Source organism: Peromyscus leucopus, chromosome 3 (assembly GCF_004664715.2).
Source record: "Peromyscus leucopus breed LL Stock chromosome 3, UCI_PerLeu_2.1, whole genome shotgun sequence".
NCBI classification, from domain to species: Eukaryota; Metazoa; Chordata; class Mammalia; order Rodentia; family Cricetidae; genus Peromyscus; species Peromyscus leucopus.
The window spans coordinates 91,453,167-91,465,327 of NC_051065.1; positions in this window are offsets into that span (position 1 = coordinate 91,453,167).

The following is a 12,161-nucleotide window of genomic DNA, read 5'->3' on the forward strand; positions in this document are numbered from 1 at the left end:
TGTTATTAAGACTTCTTATTCCTGTCATAATGGTGTATGCCTGAGAAGGAGATGTACCATGAATTCCAAGTCAGAATTAGTTAGCAAAAGTGAGGTTAACCTGGGCTAGAGAACCTGTGAAGGAGAGAGAGAGAGAGAGAGAGAGAGAGAGAGAGAGAGAGAGAGAGAGAGAGAGAAGAAATAGAAGAGAAGAAGAAAAGAAGGAAGGAACATGTTTTTTGTTTGTTTGTTTGTTTAGAGAGTATTTGTTTTACCACAGTTGCATCTCCAGGAAGGGTAAGGTGAAAGACGTAAACAAGAGATGGGAAAGTAAGGACAGATTTGGAGAGAAAAATCTGTGCTTTGTTATTAAGAACTTGCCTCCTGAATTTCTGCTATTTAAGGACTGTAGTAAGGCTGCCAGATTGACATCATTATGTATACACTGCAAGAGACAAAATAATTCAACATTTAAAAGTAATTTCTCTCATGATGTCATGAGAGATTAAATTTGCCTATAGTGTTCTCTGGCCATATTGTCCACTAGTCTTGGATGTGAACATGTGAAAAGATGTGTTGAGGAGAGGGTGGCTTAAAACCATCTTTTAATTGTTTACTTCATTTATTTAATACCTTTTGGAGGGGGGGTTGAGACAGGGTTTCTCTGTGTAGCTTTGCGCCTTTTCCTAGAACTCACTTGGTAGTCCAGGCTGGCCTTGAACTCACAGAGATCCGCCTGGCTCTGCCTCCCAAGTGCTGGGATTAAAGGCGTGCACCACCACCGCTCGGCTTATTTAATATCTTTATTAAAAATATATTCTTTTCTTATACAATATATCATGACCACAGTTTCACCTTCCTTCATTCTTTCCAAATCTCCCCTACCTCCCTTGTCCCCAGAAAAACTCCCCCTCAAAAAAGAGCAGGCTGCCAAGAGAGAAAGACCAAACATGATGAATCAAAATACAGTAAGACAAGGCAAAAGTCCTTACACTGAAGTTGGAGAAGAAAACTCAACAAGAAGGAAAATGTCCCAAGAGAATCCAGAAGAGTCAAAGACACACCTGTTCCCACAGTTAGAAGTCCCATACAAACACCAAATTAACAGTTGCAATATACAAGGAGATGACATGGTGCAGATCCTGATAGGCTCCATCCCTGCCTCTTTAGCTATGTCAGTCTGCATGTGCTCTGTTTAGTTGATTCAGTGGGCCATGCTCTCTTGGTATCCCCCATCCCTTCTGATTCCTACAATCTTTCTGTGCCCCATTCCACGGCATTCTCTGAGCTCCGAGGGTAGGGACCCAAAGGAGATCTCTAATTTAGACACTCTCTCCATATAATACCTGGCTGTGTGTCTCAATATTTATTCACTCTCATCTGCTGCCAGAGGAAGCCTCTTTGTTGCTGGTTGGACAAGGTACCAATCTATGAGTATTTCAAAATATCATTAGAAATCATTTCACTGATTTTCTTTTTAAGAACAATTGTGTTTGGTTGTTGCTGGGGATGTTTTTCTCTATGCTGTGAATGTGTTGCTCTGATTGACTGATAAATAAAATATTGGTTGGCCAGTAGCCAGGCAGGAAGTATAGTATAGGCAGGATAAGCAGAGAGGAGAATTCTCTAAAGTGGAAGGCAGAGTCAGGAGATGCTGCCAGCCTCTGCCATGAGAAGTAAGATGTAAAGATACTGGTCAGCCACGAGCCACATGGCAAGGTATAGATTTATAGAAATGGGTTAATTTAATATATAAGAACTAGATAGCAAGAAACCTGGCATGGTCATACAGTTTATAAGTAATATAAGTCTCTCTGTGTTTACTTGAATCTGAGCAGCTGCAGGAGCCAGGTGGACACAGGAAAACTCCAGCTACAAATAGCACCAAATGTGGGGCTCAAACCCACAACTCTGAGATTACGAGTTCCATGCTCTAGCCTATCCAGTCTCCAAAGTATATCATGGGCTCCCTCTTATGGGCCTTAAGTTAAATCAGACATTGTTGGGCCAGGACCTCAAATTCTGTGCCACCATTGTCCCCAAATATGTTGCAAACAGAACAGAGTGTAGGTTAAAGGTTTTGGCTGAATTTATGTCCATGATTTTCTTTCAGTATCCTACAGAGTACCTTCTTCACAAGAAAGAGTAGAAAATAGGATTGAAGGCTCCATGCAGGTACCACCTGATCTTACTATGTTTAGTGAGCTGTGAGGATGTTTGTCCTCAGCAATGGGACCCCCACTGTCACTTTGCAGAGAATAAACATCTCTTCTAGAATCACTCAGGGTTGTTTGGAAATCTGCACAGGACCCCCATAGCCAACAACTCAACCAAATGCGATGAAGTCTCACCACTGGGAAACTTGCCTGCCTACAAGACATGGCAAGTTCTGACTCCATATCCCCCATTACTGGGAGTGTTCACTAGAATCATTCGCATATTTTCCAAGAAGTTTTGACTACACTAGGTATCTACACTGCCCTCCAATTGTGCCTCAATTCCAGTTGTCTCTCCCAGTACCCTCACTCTCCATCCCATTTCCCAACCCCAACTGATCCATCCTTTTCCAGTCTCCGCCCACCCCCAGTCCACCAGCAAAATTTATTTGCATCTTCCTTAGAACCTTCCTCTTTACCTAACCTCTCTACATCAACAGATTACAGCTTGGTTATGATTTTCTTAAATGGCTCATAAATACATAAAAGTAAATACACACCAATCACAAATCCCACTCTCTTCCTTCTTCCCACCCTTATCCGATTGGTATGTGAAATAAATTTAAAAAAAAATTCTAAAAAAACTAAAATAAAAAATGTATACTCCTTATTTTCTGTTTAAAAAAGTGAATACATACCACATTTATCTTCATGAATTTGGTTACCTCACTCAGAATGATATTTTTCTAGTTCCATCTATTTGCCTGCACATTTCATGATTCCATTTTTTCAACAATGCTCCATTATATAAATATACCATATTTTCTTTATCCATTCATTGATTGAGGGGTGTCCACATCATATACAGTTTCTGGCTACTATGAATAAAGCCACAATGAACATAATTAAGCAAGTGACTTTGTGGTAGCATACTTCAGATATATTCCCAAGAGTGGTATAGCCAGATCATGAGGTAGATTGGTTCCCAGTTCTCTGAAGAACTGCTCTATTGATTTCCATGGAGGCTCTACAAGTTTGCATTCCCACCAGCACAAGAGAAATGTTCCTCTTGCTTCATATCCTTGCCAGCATGAGCTATCCCTTGGGTTATTGAACTTATCAATTTGGACAGGTGTAAGATGGAATCTTAAAATAGTTTTAATTTGCATTTCCCAAATATATAAGGTTGCTGAACATGTCTTTAAGGATCCTCAGCCATTTGAGCTTCCTCTACTGAGAATTCTCTGTTTAAATCTATACCCCATTTTTAAATTGGATTATTTGGTTTCTTGGTAGCTAATTTCTTGGGTTCCTTATATATTTTGTATATTAGTTCTCTGTTGGAAGTGGGGTTAGTAAAATCTTTTTTTCCATTTTATAGGTTGCATCTTTGTCTTAATGATGTTATCCTTTATATTTCAGAAGTTTCAGCTTCAAAGGGTCCCATTTATTTTATTGGTTTGACTACCTGTGCTATTGGTGTTCTGTTCAGATCTTTTGCTGGACCAATGAATGCAAGGCTATTACCTCTTTTCTTTTCTATCAGGTTCAGTGTATATAGTTTTATAATGAGGCCTTTATTCTATTTGGCCTTGAGTTTTGTGCATAATGATAAGTATGAACACACTTACATTCTTCCATATGCAGACTTCTAGTTTGACCAATACCTATTGTTGAAGATGCTGCATTTTTTTCCTATGTATTCTTATGACTACTTTATCAAAAATCAGGTGTCATTAAGTGTATGGATTTATGTATGGGTCTTCACTTCTCTTCTATTAATCACTTTGGCTGTTTTTATGCCAATATCACACACTTTTTATTACTATAGTTCTGTAGTAAAACTTAAATTCAGGGATGATGAGAGCTCCAGAATTTTTTTTGGATTGTTTTAGCATTCCTGTATGTATGTGTGTGCGCGCGCGCGAGTGAGTGTGTGTGTGTGTGTGTGTGTGTGTGTGTGTGTGTGTATCCAATTGCATTTGGATTTTGATAAGGATTGTATTGAATATGTAGATTGCTTTTGGAGGGATGACCATTTTCACTATGTTAGTCCTACCAATCAATGAACATTGAAGATACTTTCATCTCTTCAAATTCTTTCTTCCAAGACTTGAATTTTTTTATTATAGAAGTATTTCACAGTGACTCTGTTCATACCCAGGGAGGCCTGCCCCTAGGACCCATTCCTGGGCCCCAACCTTTCCCGAGGAATAGCCACTCAACTTGGCCCAAGTTGCTGGCCACCTGGTTGGGCTCCTGTGGGAAGGTTTCCATTCTCCATGCCCCCCGCATTGGACCCTGCAATCTACAAGCCCTGCCCCCACACCTATCTGCCAGAGACCCCAGCTACTTCCTGAGTCTTGGAAACCAACCCCCAGCTCTCATCTGGCCCAGAGAGAGAGCTCTCATTGGGCCTAGAGAGAGAGCTCTTTGGAAAAAGTGCTGCCATTGGACCAAGAGTAACCTCAGGAGACAGGACATCTGCCAGTCCACATTAGACCAAGAGTGGCTTTCTGAGAAGTAGAATCTGCCACCTCTCATTGGACCAAGACAGGCTTCTTGAAAGACAGAATCTGTCAGCTCTGACTGGACCAATAGCCCTGATAAGACCAAGAACAAATCTGTGGGTCACAGAATCAACTAGCTTTGGATGACCCAAGAGCAACGTTCTGAGACACAGAAGCTGCCTGCTCCAGTTAGAACAAAAGCTAAGATTAGACCCAGAAGGGCCCCCTGAGACACAGACACAACAAGCACAGAGTGGACCAACAGCAACTCCCTCAGACATAGGGACCTCTTATACCTATTAGATGAGGAGATGGGCAGATTTCAAGGCACAAACATATACAACAACATAAAGAGCAATACAGCATCACCAGAACCTAGCCCTCCTCCTACAGCAAGACCTGAACACCACAAAGTAGAAGAAGCAGAAGAAAGCAACCTTAAGAATAGCATCATGAAGATGCTAGAGGCCTTTTAAAAAAAATGAAAAATGAAATTGAGGAAAAGATGAACAAAAAGTGGAGGAAATCAATAAAGAAATTGAGAAAAAGTCAAACAAAAAATGGGAAGAAATCTATAAAGAAATTGAGGGAAAGACAAATAAAAAATTGGAACAAAGCAATAAATCTCTTAAAGAAAACCATGAAAAAGCAATGAAATAGGCTAGGAAACAGTTCAAGACATGAAAAGAGAAATATAAACACTGAAGAAGACACAAACAGAGGGAATGCTGGAAATAGAAAATTTGAGTTAATGAACAGGAAACACAGATGCAAGCATAACCAACAGAATATAAGAGACGGAAGAGAGTACCTGTGGTGTAGAGGATACAATAGAGGAAATTGATTCATCAGTCAAAGAAAATACCAAAGCCAAAAAAGTCATAACACAAAATGTCCAAGAAATCTGGGACACTATGAAAAGAACAAACCTAAGAATAAAAGGGATAGAGGAAGGCAGAGAAAATATATTCAACAAGATAATAGAAGAAAAGTTTCCCACTTGAACGAAGAAAATTCCTAGGAAGATACAAGAAATCTATAGAACACCAAACAGACTAGACCCCTCCAAAAAGTCTCCTGACCACATAATAATTAAGCAACTAAACCTACATTAAGCAAAGGGAAAAGGCCAAGTGACTTATAAAGGCAAACCATCAAAATAACACCCAATTTCTCAATGGAGACTTTGAAAGTCAGAAGGACCTGAACAGATGTAATGCATATACTAAGAGACTATGGATGCCAGCCTAGACTAATATAGCTAGAATAACTTTCAACCATCATAGATAGAGTGAACAAGACATCCCAAGACAAAACCAGATTTAAACAATACTTATCCACAAATCCAGCCCTGCAGAAAGCACTAGAAGGAAAATTCCAACCTAAGGAAGTCAGATACTCCCATGAAAACATAGGCAAACAAATAACTCCACAGCAGTAAAACCCAAAGAAGAGAAGTATGCACACACTACCACCAAAAGATAACAGGAATGAACAACCACTGGTTATTAGTATCCCTTAATATCAATGGACTTAATTCACCTATAAAAGACACAAGCTAACAGAATAGATAAGAAAGCATGGCCCATCTTTTTGCTACATACAAGAAACACACCTCAAATTCAAGATAGATACTCCCTAAGAATAAAAGGCTGAGAAAAGTCTTTCCAATCAAATGGTCTTAAGAAACAAGCTGGTGTAGCCATCCTAATATCTAGCAAAAGAGACTTCAAACAAAAATCAGGCAAAAGAGTTCAAGAAAAAACATTACATACTCATCACAGGAAAGATCCACCAAGATGAGTTTCAATTCTGAACATTTATGCCCCAAACACAAGGGCACCCACATATGTAAAAGAAACATTAAGCTTAAATCTCATGTAAAACCCCACATATTAATAGTGGGAGACTTCAACACCCGACTCTCACCACTGGACATATCTCCCAAGTTGAAACTTAACAGAGAAATAAAGGACTTATGTGATATTATGACTCAAATGGACTTAATCAATATATACAGAACATTCCATCCTAACAAAAAAGAATATAACTTCTTCTAAGCACCCCATGGAACCATCTCTAAAATAGACCACATACTTGGCCATAAAGCAAATCTCAACAGATAGAAAAAAAAATTGGAATAACCTCCTGTGTTCTATCAAACCACCACAGATTAAAGTTAGACTTCAACAACAACAAAACATGTAAAAAAGCCTACAATCTCATGGAAACTTAATAATGCTCAAATGAAACACCAATGGGTTAAGGAAGAAATAAAGAAAGAAATTAAAGACTTACAGAGATCAATGAAAGTGAATACACCACATACCCAAAATCATGGGATTATAGGAAAGCAGTGCTTAGAGGAAAATTCATAGCACTAAATACCCACATAAAGAAGTTGAAGAAATCTCACACTAGTGACTTAACAGCACACCTGAAAGCTCTAGAACAAGAAGAAGCAAAGTCACCCAGGAAAAATAGATGCCAGTAAATACTAAAATTGAGAGCTGAAATCAATAAAACAGAAACAAAGAGAACAATACAAAGAATCAATGAAACAAAGAGTTGGTGCTTTGAGAAAATCAACAAGATCGACGAGCACTTAGCCAAACTAACCAAAAGGCAGAGAGAGAACATCCAAATTAGCAAAAACAGAAATGAAAAGAGAGATATAACAACAAACATTGAGGAAATCCAGAGAATCGTCAGGTCATACTTCAAAAACCTGTACTCCACAAAACTGGAAAATCTAAAAGAAATAGACAATTTTCTGGATAGTTTCCACATACCTAAGGTAAATCAAGACCAGATAAACTATTTAAATAGACCAATAACCCCTAAGGAAATACAAAAAGTCATTAAAAGTCTCCCAACCAAAAAGAGCCCAGGACCAGAGGGATTCAACGGAGAACTCTACCAGATCTTCAAAGAAGAGATAATAGCAATACTCGTCAAATTGTTCCTCACAATAGAAACTGAAGGAACATTATCAAACTCCTTATATGAGGCTACAATTACCCTGATTCCCAAGCCAAATAATGATGCAAAAAAGAAAGAGAACTACAGACCAATCTCCCTCATGAACATTGATGAAAAATACTCAATAAAATACTGGCAAACAGACTCCAAGAACACATCAAAACAATTATCCACCATGATCAAGTAGACTTCATCCCAGGGATGCAAGGATGATTCAACAATATTTTTCCATAAAGTAAGTCAATAAGAAGTGAATTTAGCATATTTACCTCAGAAAAGGAAGAGAAGATAAAGAGGATTATACTAACATTGAGTCCATTGGCATAGGACAGCCATTATTAGAAGGGGGTTTTAGTTTTCATTGCACCCCATGTTCTCTGTTGGCATTAATTTATCAGTGAACTTGATACCACATCATTTATAAAGTAGTCAGTCACCAAATCTTAAATTAACCCATTTCTATAAATCAATGCTTTGCCTCTTGGCTTACCTGTATCTCTACATCTTGATTCTCATGGTGGTTGCTGGCAGCTTCTCCTCTGTTATGCCTTTTTCCTTCCTCCTCTTTGTTAGAATGTCCTCCCTAACCCTATTCTGCCTCATCATTGGCCAAACAGCTTTATTTATCTACCAATCAGAGCAACGTATTTTCACAGTATATAAAAGAACATTCCCTCTCACTTCCCCTTTCTTTCTAAACAAAAGGGAGGTTTTAGTAAAATTACATATATATATATAATATAAAATACATATACATGTATATATATATATATGTATATATATATCAATAATTACAATTACAATTTCTAGTCTATTTGTATTTTGTAAAATTAAAGAAAATGTTTTATCTATCCAATATTTGTGAGTCTAAAATTTTATATCTAATTTATCATTTATCATAACCAAGGAAAACCATCATTATAACTATCTAGTCTTCAACTACATTCCATTTGGTCTAGAATATCTGTTAGCTCCAGACTTTGTTTCTTTATTTTACTTTTATTTATTTGTCCTTTGAGGATAGTGGGATATTAAAGTCTCCCACTATTAGTGTTTGATGGTAAATATGTGGTTTGATATGTATCCTTATGTTTGGGGAAGAGTCTTGATCCAGTACCTGATTGAAAAGATGCAGAGATCCACAGCCAAGCACCAAGCCAAGCTCCAGCTGAAGAGAGGGGAAAGAGATTCTATGGGTAAGGGGCATCGAGATGATGTTGGGGAAACTTACAGATACAGCCAAACCAAGCTAGTGGGAACTCATGAACTTTATTTAGACCAAGAGCTGTGGTGCATGCATGGAGCTAGACTAGACCCTCTGCTTAAGCAAGACAGTTGTGTGGCTTGGTCTATTTAAGGGGCCCCAGGCAGTGGGAGTAGGCTCTATCCCTGGTGCATGAACTGGCTTTTTGGAGCCTGGTACTTATGGTGGGATACCTTGCACAGCCTTGATGCAGAAGGTGCTTGGACCTGCCTCAACTGAATGTAGCAGGCTTTGCTGACTCCCCATGGGAGACCTTAACTCTTTGGAGGAGGGGATGGGGAGTAGTCTGAGGGTGGAAGCCTGGGGTGAGGAAGCTGAGGAGAGATGAGAGGGGGATCTGTGGTTGGTTTGTAAAATAAATAAAAAATTTTCTTATGAAAAACTATGGCAATAACAACAAAAAAAAGAATTGAAATATTATGTTGTTGGATTTTTCCTTTGAGTATATATTATCCTTCCCCATCTCTTTTGATTTGTTTTAGTTTGAAATCTATTTGGGGAAATATTTAAATGGCTATGCCAGCTTTCTTCTTAGGTCCATTTGCTTGTGATAACTCTTTCCAATTTTTTGCCCTGAGGTGATGTCTATTTTTATTGCTGAGGTGTATTTCTTGGATGCATCAGAAGGATTGATCTGACTTTTCCATTGATTCTGTTAATCTGTGTCATTTATTGGGGAATTGAGACCATTGATATTGAGAGATATCAATGACCAATAATTGTCTATTCCAGTTATTTTGTTGGTGGTGGTGGTAATGGTGATGTGTATTTGAGTCTGTGTCTCCATTCTATTCATTTTGCTGGTTGTATAATAATTATGTGACATTATTTATTTCCTGTATTGTCATGGGTGTAGTTAACGTCCTTGGTTTGAATTTTTTTCTTCTAGCACCTTCTATGGGGTGGATTTGTTCATTTTTATTTTTGTCATGGAATTTCTTTTTTTTTTTTCATCTATGATGATTGAATATTTGCTGAGTGTTGTTGTCTGGGCTGGTATTGGTTTCTTAGAGTTTAAAGTACTGCTATACAGTCCTTTCTGACCTTTAAGATCTCTATTAAGGTCAGGTGCAATTCTAATAGGTTTGCCTTTATACTCTACTTTGCCTTTTCCCTTGTAGCTTTATTGGTTCTCTGTGGTTAGTGTTTTGGTTATTTTGTGTCAAGGGGACTTTCTTTTCTTGTCCAATGTATTTTGTCTTTTGTATACTTCTGTTTTCATTATAGATATCTCCTTCATTAGGTTATAAATTTTTTTCTGTGATTTTGTTGAAAATAATTTCTTGGCCCCTCTGGGATTCTTTTTCTTCATATATCCCTTGTATGCTTATGTTTGCTCCTTTCATAGTGTCCTAGATTTCCTAGATGTTTTATGTCAGGAATTTTTTAGATTTAACATTTTATTTCAATGATATATCCATTTCTTGTATTGTATCTTCCATGCTTAAGATTCCCTCTTCCATCTCTTGGATTCTCTTGATGAATCTTGCCTCTGTAGTTTCTGTTCTAATTCCTTAGTTTTTATTTCCAGAATTCCCTCAGTTGTGTCTTCTTTATTGCTCCCATTTCTATTTTCAGGTCCTGAACAGTTCTCTTTCCTTCAACCTTTTGTTTTTCTTGTCATTCTTTAGGGGATTTATTCATTTCCTGCAATTATTTATTTATATTTTCCTGGATTTCTTTAAAGGGGTTATTCATTTCCTCTTCATTAACCTCTGTTGTCTTCATACAGTTGGTTTTAAGGTCCTTTTCTTGTGTTTCAGCTATGTTGGGATAGTCAGGGCCTGCTATGATGGGCTAGGTTGGCTAGAGAACACTTCCCTGGCTGTTACTGATTTTGTTTTTTGTTCTTTTGGTTTGTTTTTACTGGTGTCTAGTCATCTGGATATGGGGTGATTATAGGTATAGGTCACTGGTTTCTGAGTTTGTCTTTGGTTGGGTGGGAATGCCTGCTGCTGTTGGAGGCTGGAGTGCAGAGATCAGTCAAGAAGGGAGGTCAGTATCGGCTGTTCCATGGGATCCACAGGGTGGAAGGGAGGAAGAAGCTGGTAATCTGTTACAGTTCTAGGTAGGAGACTGAAGGATTTGCTGTAGGAGGGGAGAAAGAGATATGAGAAGGCCTGTGGGCAGGCCACCTGCTTTTCTAGTTGATATGACCTACAGTTAAGTAGAGGACATCTACTTAACTTGAAGGTTGAGATATTGTGACAAGTGGAAGAAGGGAGGTTAGGGGTGGTTATCTGTGGGATACACAGGAGACATTAACAGAGGGGAAGGAAGGCTCCTGCTGTACTTCTGGTTCAGCACTAGGGAGGAGCCTAAAGAATTGTTTCTGGGGGATCGAGAGAGCAGAGAAGGTCTGCAGGCAGCCTCCATCTTCTGGCAAGCATGGCATGTGGTTGAGCAAGGTGAGTCTGTCCCAGTTGGGGGCTGAAACACAACAATGAGTGAATGGAGGGAGGCAAGAAGGGGGTGGTATGTGGGATCCACAAGTGACATGGATAATGGGGAAGGGATGCTTTCTGGTGGTGTTCTGTTATATGCTAGGGAGGATCATGAGGGATTGGGTCTGTGGAACAGAGAAAGCTGAGAAAATATATGGGTAGCTGTAGCTAGAGTTTTCCTGCCTTGCCCACAGTCAGGAAAAATCTCTCTCACCCACCAGCCCCATAGCCACTCAGACCCAACCAAGTAAACACAAAGACTTATATTGCTTACAAACTGAATGGCTGTGGTAGGCTTCTTGCTAACTGTTCTTATATCTTAAATTAACCCATTTCTATAAATCTATACCTTACCACGTGGCTCGTAACTTACTGGCATCTTCACATATGGCTTGTCATGGTGGCAGCTGGCAGTGTCTCCTTCTGCTTTCCTGTTCTTTCTTTTCTCCTCTCTGTTAGTCCCACCTATACTGCCTGCCTAGCCATGGACCAAACAGTATTTTATTTACTAACCAATCAGAGCAACACATTTGCCATACAGAACGTCCCACAGCAGGTAGCCTATCTGGTCTTCTGGCAAGCAAATCTTGTGGTTGAGCAGGGTATGTCTTCCCTAGATGGGAGCTGAAGGAAGGCAGGAGGGGTGGATTATGGGATCCACAGGAGATATGGACAGTGGGAAAGATGGCTGCAACTTGTGTTCTAATGTAGTAAGATAGAGGAGCCTAAGGGATTAAGTCTGGGGGAACAGATAAAGTGGAGAAGATCTGAGAGTAACTTGTTTGGTCTTCTGACAGGCCAAAATAATCATTTTATTTTTGCACTT